The sequence below is a fragment of the Protopterus annectens genome, chromosome 9.part0 (genome assembly GCF_019279795.1).
Source record: "Protopterus annectens isolate FY-2018-M chromosome 9.part0, PAN1.0, whole genome shotgun sequence".
NCBI lineage: Eukaryota > Metazoa > Chordata > Ceratodontiformes > Protopteridae > Protopterus > Protopterus annectens.
This window is the reverse complement of record NC_056743.1, coordinates 1,738,270,146-1,738,284,300: the sequence shown is the minus strand read 5'-3', so window position 1 is coordinate 1,738,284,300 and position 14,155 is coordinate 1,738,270,146.

The window sequence follows — 14,155 nt, the reverse complement described above, 5'->3', positions numbered from 1 at the left end:
TGTGGACATACACCATACTATGCTGTTTAGGCATACAGCTTCAGGTAGTACTACAGTAAATACGGGATTTGGATTTACCAGCAATACCAATCAATAAGCATACATGTACTGCTTTAGCCTACAATGGCACACCCCAGTCCACACCAAGGGACTACGTCAGACCGTATGCCATGCTGATTTTTCTGCCTAGCAATAGCATACACATCTTTTGCTGGGATCAGAGCTAGGACACAAACTAGCAGGACGGAAACAGTTTCCCACTAAGCTATCACACATTTACAAAACCTCAACACATTCACCAACACATTCACCATCACACTCAGTCAACCTCACATAGCAATTATTGCAACAAGTACATGTGGGTTTATATCGGTTCATAGATAGGTAATAGGCTTTTGGCCCTAGGGCCTATAGAAGCCTAGCCATATGCTACCCTGGCCTTTGACACACATGTAATCTAATTTCACATGCCCCTGTCCAGCAGAGCCACAGAGGTGATTCCCGGTGTATATTTCCTATCTCTCATCCAATCATCAGGATTATTCATGACGACTGCTAATGAGGAGTTTGGTTTGCTATTGATAGGTGGTTTGTTCCAGAGTATGGGATGTCCCTGAGATAGGAATCTATCACTCCAGCATGTTCTGTCTATTGAGGTGACAAGGTTTAGGTCCCTAGAGCGTGTAGCTCGTAGGGATTGTGACTTGTTTACGTGGAGCATGTCCAACAGCTCTGGGTTTGACATAGCTTGGTATGTTAGGCAGAGATCACCTCTGGGTAGGCAGTATGCAACACAGTCTAGCTGTGGTTTTGTGAGACGGTCTGCATAGGGCATCTGTTTGAGGCCGGTATTACTCTTTGTTAGGTATGTCTGCGGCCTTTCCAGTTGCTGTAGATGTTTTGTGAGGTACATACCACATGGGGCATTGTACTCTATAATGGGTTTTATGTGTGATGGGTAGAGGGGAACACTGACCTATATTTCCCTGGATGACACACCTTTTTGTGATGAGGTGTGCCATGTAGACAGATTACATGACTAGTGTGGCACTGTGATTATCAAAGGGGAGACTACTGTCCACCTGTGTCCCATGGTCTCTTATCACACTTTCGGTGTTAAGTAGACTACCACCTATGTGGTAATTCATGGGTACGGAGTTTTTGCCAGAAGGGATGCCAATGCAGTTTCAACATTGAGCTTGAGTCCATGGCTTTGTCACCAGGCATCTGTCGCAGTAAATATGACCCTGTTTTTCTCTCTCTCTCTCTCTCTCTCTCTCTCTAGATATATATATATATATATATATATATATATATATATATATATATATACATTGGTGTACATATAGATATACATATAGGCACATATACAGTCCACCTTTCATGGTGGGAATATCAATTATGCAAAGGTTGTGAGGTATACTGTTATGTAATAATATTGCACAGTGTTGTGCGGAATGCATTAAAGGTGTTCTCAGCCCATGTAGCTTTAGCAGGCCTCACTGGCTGCAACACTGCAAACCTGACAAATCATACCCACAGTGTTTAACCACCACATGTCATATACCAGCACTGTATGCTGTCTTGTTTGCCACACACTACAACCTACATAGAAATATGCACATAACAACCTTCACCAACATATATATGTCCACCCTTCACAAACAGTTGCAGTATGTCCCTTGCTCTATGCACATGTATAGATGCTAATATATCTGGCACAGACAGATCTCTCCTTATGTGTGTGCCATACACACACAAGGTCCACACTGTTGTAAGTCCGTGGACCTCATGGCTGACCTGTTGGGGCTTGCTGCAACATGAACAGGTGTCACATGTGAGCACACAGTAATATTAGAGGGTGTATATATAGCTGCAAATGCTAGATTAGCATACTAGCCTGGTACAGCTGTTGCCAATGCTAAGCTACACGTTAATATGGCTATCATGCATTTGTTACTCTGTCACATCCATGTTTATATAACTGTATGCGCTACTCCCCAAAACAGCCATTGTACACACTACTGTACAGAACACAGATAACATGGATCAGATGTTTGACATTTAATGCTGAACTACATATGTCGCAGTCATATCCCACTGCACACAGCTACACACTGATTTCTCCATGGCAGTAGTTATGCAGGGCATCTGTGCATAGATATGTACTGCTGCCACATATGGATGATTCAAAGTATGTAGAGTACTCTTCAAAAACATCTACTACATGCCAATAAATACATATCTGTTACATACCTTTCCTTTGTATGCATTTGTATTTGTCAGTTCCGTGTGTTTGTTTTTTTTTTAAATTTTTTATTTATTTATATCTTAATGTTTTTTTTAATATGTATATATATTTTAATATCTTATTTTTTTTTTTTGCTGTTGCTGTTGTCGGTGTCTGTGTGTGTCTCTGTGTCTCTCTCTCTATCGCTCTCTCTCTCTCTCTCTCCGCGGCTGCAATGAAATGATTGCATGTGTGGACAGCAAGTACAGCCTGCTTTTATAGGTATCTGCACATGTGCATGCGATGGCCTCTGCACCAATTGGTGCCCACCATTTGGTAATTGCATGCAGCCTGCTGTGTGGTAATTGCAGTACTCACTGTCATAATAACCGAATGCTATAAATTGCTAGGTCAGGTAGGCCTAGCCCTTTCAGCTTTCCAAAGTGGGGCCCATGCTTGTTTGCTGTGGACACCGTTGTGTAAGTCAGAAGGTTGGTATACTTCTTATATCTGAAGTTAGGGGTGTAGCCAGTGATTTGAATGATGTACTCAGACCTGAATGTTTCCACTTCCAGTACACAGTTGTCAGTGTAGAATTGTACTCACCCCTACAAATGCTAACACAAGATACATGGGAGTATGTAGTTTATACATTTAGCTGCCATACATACGTAGTTATTGAGATGTATTCATTTGGCACATGAACTGTTTGTGAACTGCTATACTGTGAATATTAATGTACTCACTTCTGCACAGTTGGTGCTTTTTTTATTGTTGACATTAACACAGGATGCTCATGAAAACTGGACAATTCCAGTACTGAGTATGCCTGCCTACATCCTTGCTGGACCCTGAACACACAGGTATTTTGTACGTTTGGGTGGGGATTGTCCTGCTATGATACTGTGTGGGGGTTGTAAAGTGCTGCTGTAACATTATTTACTGCTAGAATGTCTGGTTCTGTTATCACAGTCATGTAATGCAATTCCACAACAACTGCTGGTAAAGTTCCACAGAACAGGTTTTGTGTTATGGCATTCCTATCTTTCCTTTACATTCACTCATTCTGATGCATGATATATCTATTTCAGAAACAACCTGCTGTATATCTACTGTGGCTTAGTGGTACTTCATGCAGTCTAGTGTGTCCAAGGTCTGGGGTTCGGGACTGACAGAGGTGTTTTATTTTGCTGTTGAGCAGAACAAGGGCCCTCACATGCAGGGTGACTAAGGCACTTTTAAGCAGTTGTAAGCGGGTTTGCACGAAGCTTAGCAATACTTAGCTATGCGCACACTCGCACACACTTGCGCAAACCCACTAACTACTGCTTAAAAGTGCTTACTCCCGCTAAACCCCGCGCTCATTTCTTTGAAAGAAAACAAAATGGGGAGATAGGAAAGTGGTAAAAAAGGGGCACAAAGAGGGAAAGACAGTAGGGAAAACAGCTCGGAATGTGCAGGACGGGTGTAGGGAAGGTCCATAGCTGCCCATTTCTTTAACAGCAATAGCTGTGCATATGCTAGAAATTTGGAGGGAAATTTGAAACCTTCCACCCCTGAGAGAGGGGTGAGGACAACAAAGTATGTTGTACTGACAATTAAATATCAGTTTATGTGTCCAGCGGACATGTGTGCAAAATGTGCAGCTATGTATGGGGCGTAATTTTTTTGTGGGAGCAGATTGCCCTTTTTTTTTCAAGTGAGAGTGGAATGTGGGGTAGGGGAAGTAGGTATATTTGGGGAGGTAGGTTGGGGAGGTAAACAGACAAGACAAACAAGATGCATACAGGGGTGGAATATGACACATGTGGTGGGTGAACACCATTGATGGGGAAGGATGTTTGGAAATTGCAAGCCCATGAGCCCACAGATGGCAACAGTGGAACTGAGATCCCCACCCATGGGCAGTTACCACTGCACCTTCACAGCCCAGAGGGTGGCTATGCTGGGGGCTGTGTAGGAGGGGCAGGCTCACCCATGAGTTGCGCCACATGTGCCTCAAGCTGGCATAGAGGATCAGCGACTGAACGCTCGATCTCCCTACGCACCACAGCCCGGACCGTTTGGAGGGTGATAGGTGGCCCTCCTCCGGCCGTGTTTGCAAGGGGGGATGAGCCCCATCCCCTGCAACGCTTCCACCCGAAGGTGGCACAGGGCCAATGGAGGAGGAATTCCCGGGCTGGGCACCGGACCTGCTGGTGCCAGGTGCCATCACCAGCTGAGGTGGGACAGGTGGGTCCGCTGGGACCGGCCTTCCCATACGTTCTATGTTTAGGAGGATTTAATGACAATATGGGTTGGTAACAGCCAACAGCATTCCAAATTAGTTGTAACAGCATGCAGTAATATTCCCATTAACCCAACACACAGCTGAACAGCAAGCATAACACATGCATATATAGAACAGTGGACATTCCAACAGCATGCAGGATTGATGGGTGGCAACAGACCACCAAGATTGTGGTATTTCAACAGGGCACATGCATCAAAGTAAATACAGATATTTATAAACCAATAGGACATATGTCCCAACAAATGTTTTGAGATTAGACATACCTATTGAGGTGTGGAATTGCATTGTTTATGCACATACAGTAGGGTGTAAAAAGATACCTCCATTAACAACTTATATGTACTTCTAGTTTACACTACATTCCTATTGACTGCAGGTATATATCCCCCTACATGTATTATTACACTAGGCAATGTCCATTAAGTTGTGAAATGGGTTTTGCTAGTTCCTTATATACCTGACCTGTATCTGACATACAAACTGTCCAGGATGCAGATGTTACTGATACATATTTATGTATTTTATTTATATTTATATATCTACATATCTGGATGTGTTCGGTGACATTATCAGTTATATTTTAACAGCCCCCTACATTTCTAGCAGCACACTGACATTTCTTGGGAACACAATAACAAGCTACTCATGTGCCAGATTTACCTATACATGCCAGCCATGAAACAACAGTTGAAGACTGTATATATGCTTAACAGCTACTGGCACTCCCTTCATCCTCTTTCTATGGGCCTACCCAAGTGTGGGTTGACAGCACTTAATACAACACTACTATTTCTATACTGCAAGAGTACAACAACATTTCGAAGAAAGTGACACGGACACATTCCAGGAATTATACCTTTATTAATTACATTACACACTTTTCTAGAGGCTCTCTCATTTATTTTATATTACAGTGCATGCAGATGACTTATTCAAGATGTATTATACCTTTATTAATGGGTTACAACACTCTTTTTCAGGCTCTCTCACTTATTTTATATAACAATACATGCAGAAGAATTATTCAGGACTTATACCTTTATTAATGGGTTACAACACTCTTTTTCAGACTCTCTCACTTATTTTACATAACAGTACATGCAGAGAGGTTATTCAATACTTATTATACCTTTATTATTGGGCTACAACACTTTTTTTCAGGCTCTCTCACTTATTTTATATAACATTACATGCAGAATAATTACTAACCTGCCTGGTGGCACAGCCTTAGCAGCCTATCTGTATAGGCTTGCTTATTCGCAGCATGGACACCTGCAGCTGTGAAGTGAATGAAATGATATTGAGACATATATCTATCCATAATATCGACTACAATAGCAATTCGTGCATACTTCATTCCATGACTACTTAGTAGTGGGGCATTATGCATCCCACGGGCCTCCTGTATCCACTGGTTCAGTTGGTCCTGCTTGCGTCTCTTCAGGACTGCGTGGTGATGTCTGACCTGCTCACCAGACCAAGGGACGCCTGTGGCACTGGTGAGATCATGTGCAAAACGGTTCCAGGCTTCCGCTTTGTATTTGGTGCCCTGGAACTGGCCCTGCAGGAGTCTGGCATCATGATTATGGGCAAGGAGCCAAACCATCACTTTTGACTCTTCAATGCCCCACTGAAAGTGAGAGCCATCTCCAACACCAGCCATGCTGCCTGAAGATGGGAGCTACAACCAGTTATGGCAAGTATTCCTGCCTATGGAGCTCAAATATGCCTCATTTCCCGCACTTATTTGTGATTGGCCGGATTTGAAAATTCTCAGCTGAGTGCACACCTGCTTAGCACTGGGTAAACTTTGATTAATTTGTATATGTGTGTTGACAGTGCATGAACATCAAAAGCTGTCATGGCTTAGTGGTCCAGTACTGTGATTATGGTGCACAGTATCCCGAGTTCGAGGCCTGTCATTGCTTCTTATTTTACTACTGGCCTGACTGGCTAGGAGGTGTGGCTGTGTTTAGCTGACTTTGATCAACTTTGCCCAACGTTGCTCTACGTTGCTCGACGTTGCCCGACGTTGCTCGACGTTGTGCTAGTTAGCAGGTGCGCAGCTTCACGCAAACATGTTTTGTTTGTGCTAGTTGGCGCGATGCGCAGCTCCACACAAAGCCATTGCGCTAGTTAAAGCAGTGCTAAGCTATGAGCAATTATACTTAAATGTGCTTAATACTGGTAAATTTTGCTTAGCAGTGCTTCACATTGCTTAAGATACGTTACTTATGCATTCATCAGTATGCATAACCAATTCACCTTCTTATATATGTATAAAATATGGTTCACTACTACATAGGCCATTTCAATGCTTTTTACTCAATTTAAAAGATAAATGTCAGGAATTATTTTTCTATACAGATTTCATACAGAAAATAGAAAGGGGGTGGAGGGACTCGAACCGGGAATGCCTCCTCTTTGTGCGAAGGCTCTACCACTACACTATTGCTATTTGGCTTAATTTGCATATAAGTGTCTTATTATCCTCTTTGATGTCTAAACTGCTAACTGTAGCTAAGCAATGGGCAAACCCGCGCAAATACGGGCAGCTATTTTAGGAATAATAAAAAAAATTATAAGAGTTTTACATTTTATAATTGTACAGGGGTTTAGAATGTGGGTGAGTGTAGTGTTGTGTATATACACATTTGAGTGGACTCGCTCATGTCTTTACATTTGACGATTGTGGGACTTGCAGGGGCGTGCATTTTTGGACTGCTCGGCAGTCTGACATGCCCCCTGCACTCATGCACGCTCCGTGTTAGCCTTAGAGTTGAGTCAGCGAGCCCTCATGAATATGCATGGCGCGCTGACGTCATCCTCTTTGGGTGCAGTTTCCATGTAAGACTTATTTAGTCTTACACGGAGGATTAGTGAATCCCGGGGACTGACAGGGTATGCAAAGGTATAAATCTGAAGTACAGAAAGCATAGGTTTTAGTAAAAGTATGTCTACTATTACACATAGCTATTTACAGGATATTTAAGACACAATTTTAAAAGGCAGACAACTATTACATCACATAAAAATTAAAAAGGCCCTAGGATTATTAGTAACAAATCTAGCTGAAGATGTCCAGAAACAAGTCAAGACAGTATATGGTAGTTGTGCTTCAAGATACATATATTATAGGTCTAAAAAAGTGTTTACCACTTAACATATTAAAATTGCCCAGTTATAATTAAATCACAAAGCTAAGAGACTTCAATCTAAACAGACCATAAATGTTCAAGTAAGACCTAGTGATCAAAATTAAAACTGCAAGTTTATTTACCAGATTAAAAAATGATTTTATATTAGTTCTAGTGATCATTATGCTATCCTTCTAAGACCATATCGATACATTTATAAAGTAATTACAGAAGTAAATCCCTTTTCAGTAATTTCAGACACAATTGTTACAAAATAAATCCTGCATAAAAACAATTAGTAGAACAGACCATGCATACACATAAAAATGTAAGTTTAGGCCTGTGGCGTCATTTTATATTTCATATTTTAAAATAAGTACGGAAAGAGATACCTGTCTGTATTCAGGTATCTCAGGAGGAGGTGTCAGGTCGGGTTTCATTTAAATAGACAAAAATACAGTATTCTCTTTGCATAAGTCAAGCAATGCAGCCATATCAAAGCAGGCCTTCACAGTTTGACTACAGTTTCAGTAAATGCACTTTCAATCAGTAAAAAATAACATTCAGTCAAGAATACTGTTAAAAACAGAATGTGCAGCACATCGACTATAAACACATTTTGTTTGTATGCAAGGCTTGGGAATCAAGGTTAAAAAGACGTGTAGAAATTTACAGGGTTTTGGCATTATTAGGAAATACTTCAGACACAGTTAGTTCAGTTAGTTCATTTGGACTGTTATGCAGAAATTCATTGTAATACAGACATTTGAGTGTGAACTCAGAAGTCAGGTCAAATATCCAGCATTCCAGAATATTACTTATACTATTCAGGATGAAAGAAATATGAATAATATAAGTGCAGAAGCTACAGACTATTTCAGTTTATCAGCATTGTTATTGGAGACAGTATTTGGATATAGGTTCATAGGTAATTACTAGACTATCTGCCCATGGGCATTTATAAGCCTAGCCACAGAGTGATGGCTTTCGCCTCCCCATTAGATTAGTAACCTGGGCCTCTGTCAACAGGGCTCCTGAAGTGATCCCAGGGTAGAACTTACGATTACCCATCCACTCATCAAGATTTCTCTTGAAGAGGGTCAGAGAGGAGCTCTGTCGAATATGGATTGGGATTCTATTCCAGAGTGAGGGGAGTCGCTGGGACAGGAATATATCCCTCCAGCATGTCCTGTTTATTGTTGTACATAGGTTCAAGTCGCTAGAACGAGTGGTTCTGAGGGATCTCGTTTTTTTGAGGTGAAGCATGTCTATTAGTTCAGGGTTTGACATGACCCTATATATCAGGCATAGGTCACCTCTGAGCAGACGGTAAGCGACTGAGAAGAGCTGGAGCTTTTTTAGTCGTGCTTCAAAGGGTAATTGTTTAAGGCCCTTAATCCTCTTAGTGAGGTACTTCTGTGGTCTTTCTAGTTGTTGCAGGTGTCTAGTGAGGTACATCCCAAATGGGGCATTGTACTCTATTATGGGCCTAATGAGTGAGGAGTAAAGGGGCACAATCACCTCCTTGGATCTGGATTGTTGACATCTACCTTCACTGTGCATAATACGGCATTCTTAACCAAACTACAGTGTTTGCAGACTTTATTCTAAAATGTACAAGAAGATTTGACACATAAAGGAGAGGCTGGCACCTGTTCAGCACAGTTCTGGGTAATTAACAGATAAAAACAGTCATTTCAGCCACATTCCAATTCCTTCCAGTTTATTCCAGTATTCTATAGTCATATCAGTTCTTACATATACATAATACATGCACATACACATACATTTACATATTCATGTACATATTCATGAATGCACATACAAACTTGCATGTACATGTACATACACATACATGTACATGAACTTACACATACATATATACATTCTCCTACTGAGGCATCAAACTCCTGTCACTCACATTGCATGACAGTTTTGGAGAGGGTGATTGATGAATGATTACGCTGAGTAGTAGAAAGTAAGATGAAAGATGAGTAGTTCAGATTCAGATCAGGATGCAGCACAACTGAGCCAGTGTTTGCACTGAGACAGATAATTGAGAAGAAGATAGAAATGAGGAAAGAGTCTAACTGGGCATTCCTAGACTTGGAGAAAGCATATAGCAAGGTCCCAAGAAAGCTGATTTGGGCAGTCCTGTTGTGGTTCGAAGTTCCTGAAAAATTGATAGAATTAGTGCAAGCTAATGTTTGGTCTCACAGAGGTGCTCCCTATGGTAGTGGATGTGCATCAGGGTTCAACTCTGAGCCCACTGCTGTTCATACTGGTGATGGAATACATTAGCAAATGGGTTGGAGAGGACAGGTCAACAAATTTGCTGTATGCAGATGATGCGGCATTACACGCAGACTCTAAGCAAGAACTTCATTAAAGGTAGGGGAATGGAATATAAAACTGAAAGCACATGGGATGAAACAGAATACAGATAAGACAGCTGGAATGGCAGCAAATGGGGACTCAGAAGAAGCTGAAAATTGAGATAGAAGGGAAAATAGTGGAAGAGGTTAACAGTTTCAAGTATCTGGGAGGGGTGGTTGAGAAGAAGGGAAGTCTGAATGAGGAGGTCAAAGCTAGAATCAGGGGGGCTCCAGCCAAATGGCACAGTGTGTCAGGTGTAACGTATAATAGAAGAATGTCAAAGAAGCTGAAAAGCAAGGTGTACAAAACAGTGGTGTGACCCATACTGTTGTATACAGAGGTAATCCAGAGGGCTCGAGTGAAGTTTGGTATCTCTCCTGTGACCCAGAGGGTGACAGGACTAACAAGAAGCAGAGTATAATGGATAAGTCCAGATAAAATCACTTTAGCCAGCAGATCTAGAAGGTTTGCTTCCTGATACCCTCCTGTGGGAGGAATAAAGACACCTTGTTGAAGTTTCCAGTAGTTTATTCAGTTAAGCGGGTAGATGGATGAGTGTTCTTATTGTATGGCACAGAAGCTGGGCAGTAAAGGCAGAGCAGCTGAGGAAGCTGGAGGTGATGGAGATGAAGTGCCTGAGATGGGTGGTAGGATGCACACCGTGGGACAGACGAAGAAAAGAGGAGTAAGAGCAGAAGCCACAGCAGCTCCAGTTACAGAAAAGGTTAAGAGAACAGATTACAGTGGTTCAGGCACATGTGCAGAAAAAGCAGAAGACAATCTGGTGAAGATTTGGTACAGAGCGGAAGAAGACAAAAGGAAATGAGGGCATCCAGCAAGAGGTGCATGGACTGTGAGAGACAAGACCTGCAACACTCAGGCATGAGTGTCGAAGAAGGTAGAAAGTTCATAGGTATGTAAGTACTAGGCTAGCTGCCTTTGCAGGCCATTTTAAGCTTAGTCAGTTTCCCCTTCAAAGGTGAGAACCAAACCCTGTGACTTGTGTCTCTGAGGAAAACATCTTAACCATTATGTCAACCCCCAACCCTTAAATATTGGGCTGTTAGTGTGCAGACTGTTAGCCTAGCCAATAACCAGAGGCCAGAATCACACCATGTACCTCATATCTGTGAGGAAAAGAGCTTTACCTTTATGCCAACCCAACACTCATAGACGTGATTGTCACTTAGCTTGTCATCTTTTAAAGCAAAAAACAGGTAGTGTATGAGTTATACAGATTTGCTGTGCTGCAGTTAGATTGCAACATGAAATGTTCGTGATCAGGACTGAGGAATGTAATTTGGTTTCAGAGTGATCAGTTACAGATGGGCAGAGTGAGTATTTAGTCAGTTATTGAACTTTTTTAGGAATATCGATAGATGTTGAGTTGGTTTAAGTCTAATAACATCTAATGCCTGAGAGTGCAGGTGACATGTCAGTGTGTACATTGGTTCAATACTACTTCATCAAAGTTTTATTTCCATGAAAACCTAATTATTGACCCCTTTACATCGGACATCCATTCATTGAATGTTCACATCAGCAAATGTTTTTCATAGGAAAGGGAATTACTTGTCCACCACAGCGATCATCACTCACACAACATTATTTCAAACCCACCCCACTCCCCACTTATATATACCAACTTTGAGACTGCACTACAGTGGGGAAAGGGCAAATTTCTAATGATGGCCAACTAATTCCCTACCCTATGAAAACCGTTCACTGATGTGAACATTCAGTATACGGATGTTTGATGTAAAGGGGTCAATGATTAGGTATTTGTGGAAATAAAACTTTGATGAAGTAATATAGACCTATGCAGATTTAGAATTCATTATTGCATGGCTTATTCCTGAAACATGAAAGAAAAAGAAATGGGGGCATGATTCCTGGGAAGACAGAAATGAAGGTGACTATATAGGATCGCCATCAGGAAAATTAAAATCAAAGTAATGTAGCACAATACGTATACATGGTGCTTCAAACTGCATCCCATATTCAGGGTTCAAGAAGAGAGTCTCGGGGGGGGGGGCTACCATGCTGCATGCAATAAAAAAGCCTGCAGCTGTCATTTGGGGGGTGAGGGTTGTGTGACTGTTGAGGTGAGACTGAAGAGTGGCCTGGAATGGTTAATAAATATCTACCAGGTGGGAGCACATAGAGACTATTACAGCACATAAATGACAGAACTAAGTAAGGGACACAAATTAAGTAGTTTCATACTGAAAGCAGATAGTTTCATTTTAAAAATAACTGGCTCAGTACAAGAACAGCATGGTGACATGGTGGCAGGTGGTACAGTGCTTATTCCTGCTTCCTCATAGTATTTGGTTCTGTGGTTCATTTCCTGGCTGTGGTGCCTTCTTTATGAACTGTGAATATAATCACAGTGTCTATGTAGATATTTGCTGGGGTCTTTGTTTTTTCTCCACAATTCAAAAACATCCTGGTAGATGAACTGTTGAGTATTAAATTGAGTGTGGGTATACATATAGTATGTGCTCCTGAATTAATTGTGTGTGTGTGTGTGTGTGTGTGTGTGTGTGTGCGCAAGCGTGTGTGAGTGCACAAGTGCGCGCACACGCGTGTATGTGTGTGGGTGCACAGGTGCGCGAGCGTGTATGTGTGTGGGTGCACAAGTGCGCACGCGCATGTATGTGTGTGGGCGCACAAGTGTGCGCATGCGTGTGTGCATTTCTCCTGTAATGGATTACTGTTGCATTGAGGACTGTTTCTTTGGCTTATTTCAGGTGAATGCTAGGAAAAGCTCTTGCTCCGTTGTGATAGAATAAAAATGGGAATCAGAAAACCAACAAAAACACAGCAGTGCATGCTTCATGGTGCAAAACTGAACACAATTAATGTTGCTACTTATTGTTAGTTATGGCTTTGTTAGTCTATGTGGGTTGAGGAGTTCATTCCTTGGGAGAGCAAAGGTTCCCAGTTTAAATGATAACTAATAATGAATTAAATGATGGCATGGCAAATATTGTAGGACTGATGGAAAAATAATCACAGCACAGTATGAATAAAGAGTTGCATGTTAAAATACAATTCTGAAAGTGCATATATCTGCAATGCCATTATATGAGCTTATTTTATGTAACACCTCATATTAAGCTTGAGTTTCCTGTTATTAAAGCACACACTACAAGGAATTTTACTATGGAGGAACAGTTAAAAGATATGCACTACAGGTTTTTTTTTTTTTGAAAGAGAGGCTTCAGGGTTAGTGGAAGGAAATGATATGCCCTTGGTATTCTCAAACTTGTTGCAGTTCTTGAAACACTTTGTGTACTTCTGGGGCTTGTCTGCAGAAAAGGAAAGTGCCTGGAAGTAACAACAATGAAAACAATGGGTAGGATCTGCACGCAGTGGGACAACTGGAGAAGAATGGCTGATTTCAGGGAGAATTCATGAGATGCACAGTGGGGGCAGGAAGAGGCTAGATGAGGCAAGCTATCAAGACATCTGAAGGCAGCAAACACTTTGGATAATCAACAAGTGCTTACGGCAGTGATGTAAATAAAAAGAACAAAACTTTAAACTGCTAGGGAAAAGCAAACAAACTATGAGTAATGACAGACAGAGCTTCTTAAATATGATGGTAAAAACACATCTGCTAGAAGAGCTCGTTAACACGACACATTTATCTGATGTGCAGAGGCTGGTTAATATTACACATTTATCAGATGTGAGGGGCGTAAGAAAAGCAACAAGAATAAAGAAATGATAAAGGGACCTGATAGTATTAATATGGGTAAAGAACCGAAGAGCTGTCCATTTAATTATTATCTATATATTAGACAAATGAGTAAGGCTGAAAATGAATAGAGCTGAAACATTCTAGGTCTTCCTGTCTGTTCCTAAAATTCTTTCCGTATTTAACTGTACTGTGTCTTAAACCATTCTGGGCTTCTGTTCCACCTCCCTCACAGTGTAGGATTATCTGAATGGTAAAGAAAATGACTGTTTTGGAGGACTGTCCCTCAAATTCACACCCTTGTCCTTGATCCTTGGTGCAGTTTCTGCACTCAGAGCGTGTGTGTGTGTGTGTGTGTGTGTGTGTGTGTGTGTGTGTGTGTGTGTGTGTGTGTGTGTGTGTGTGTGTGTGTG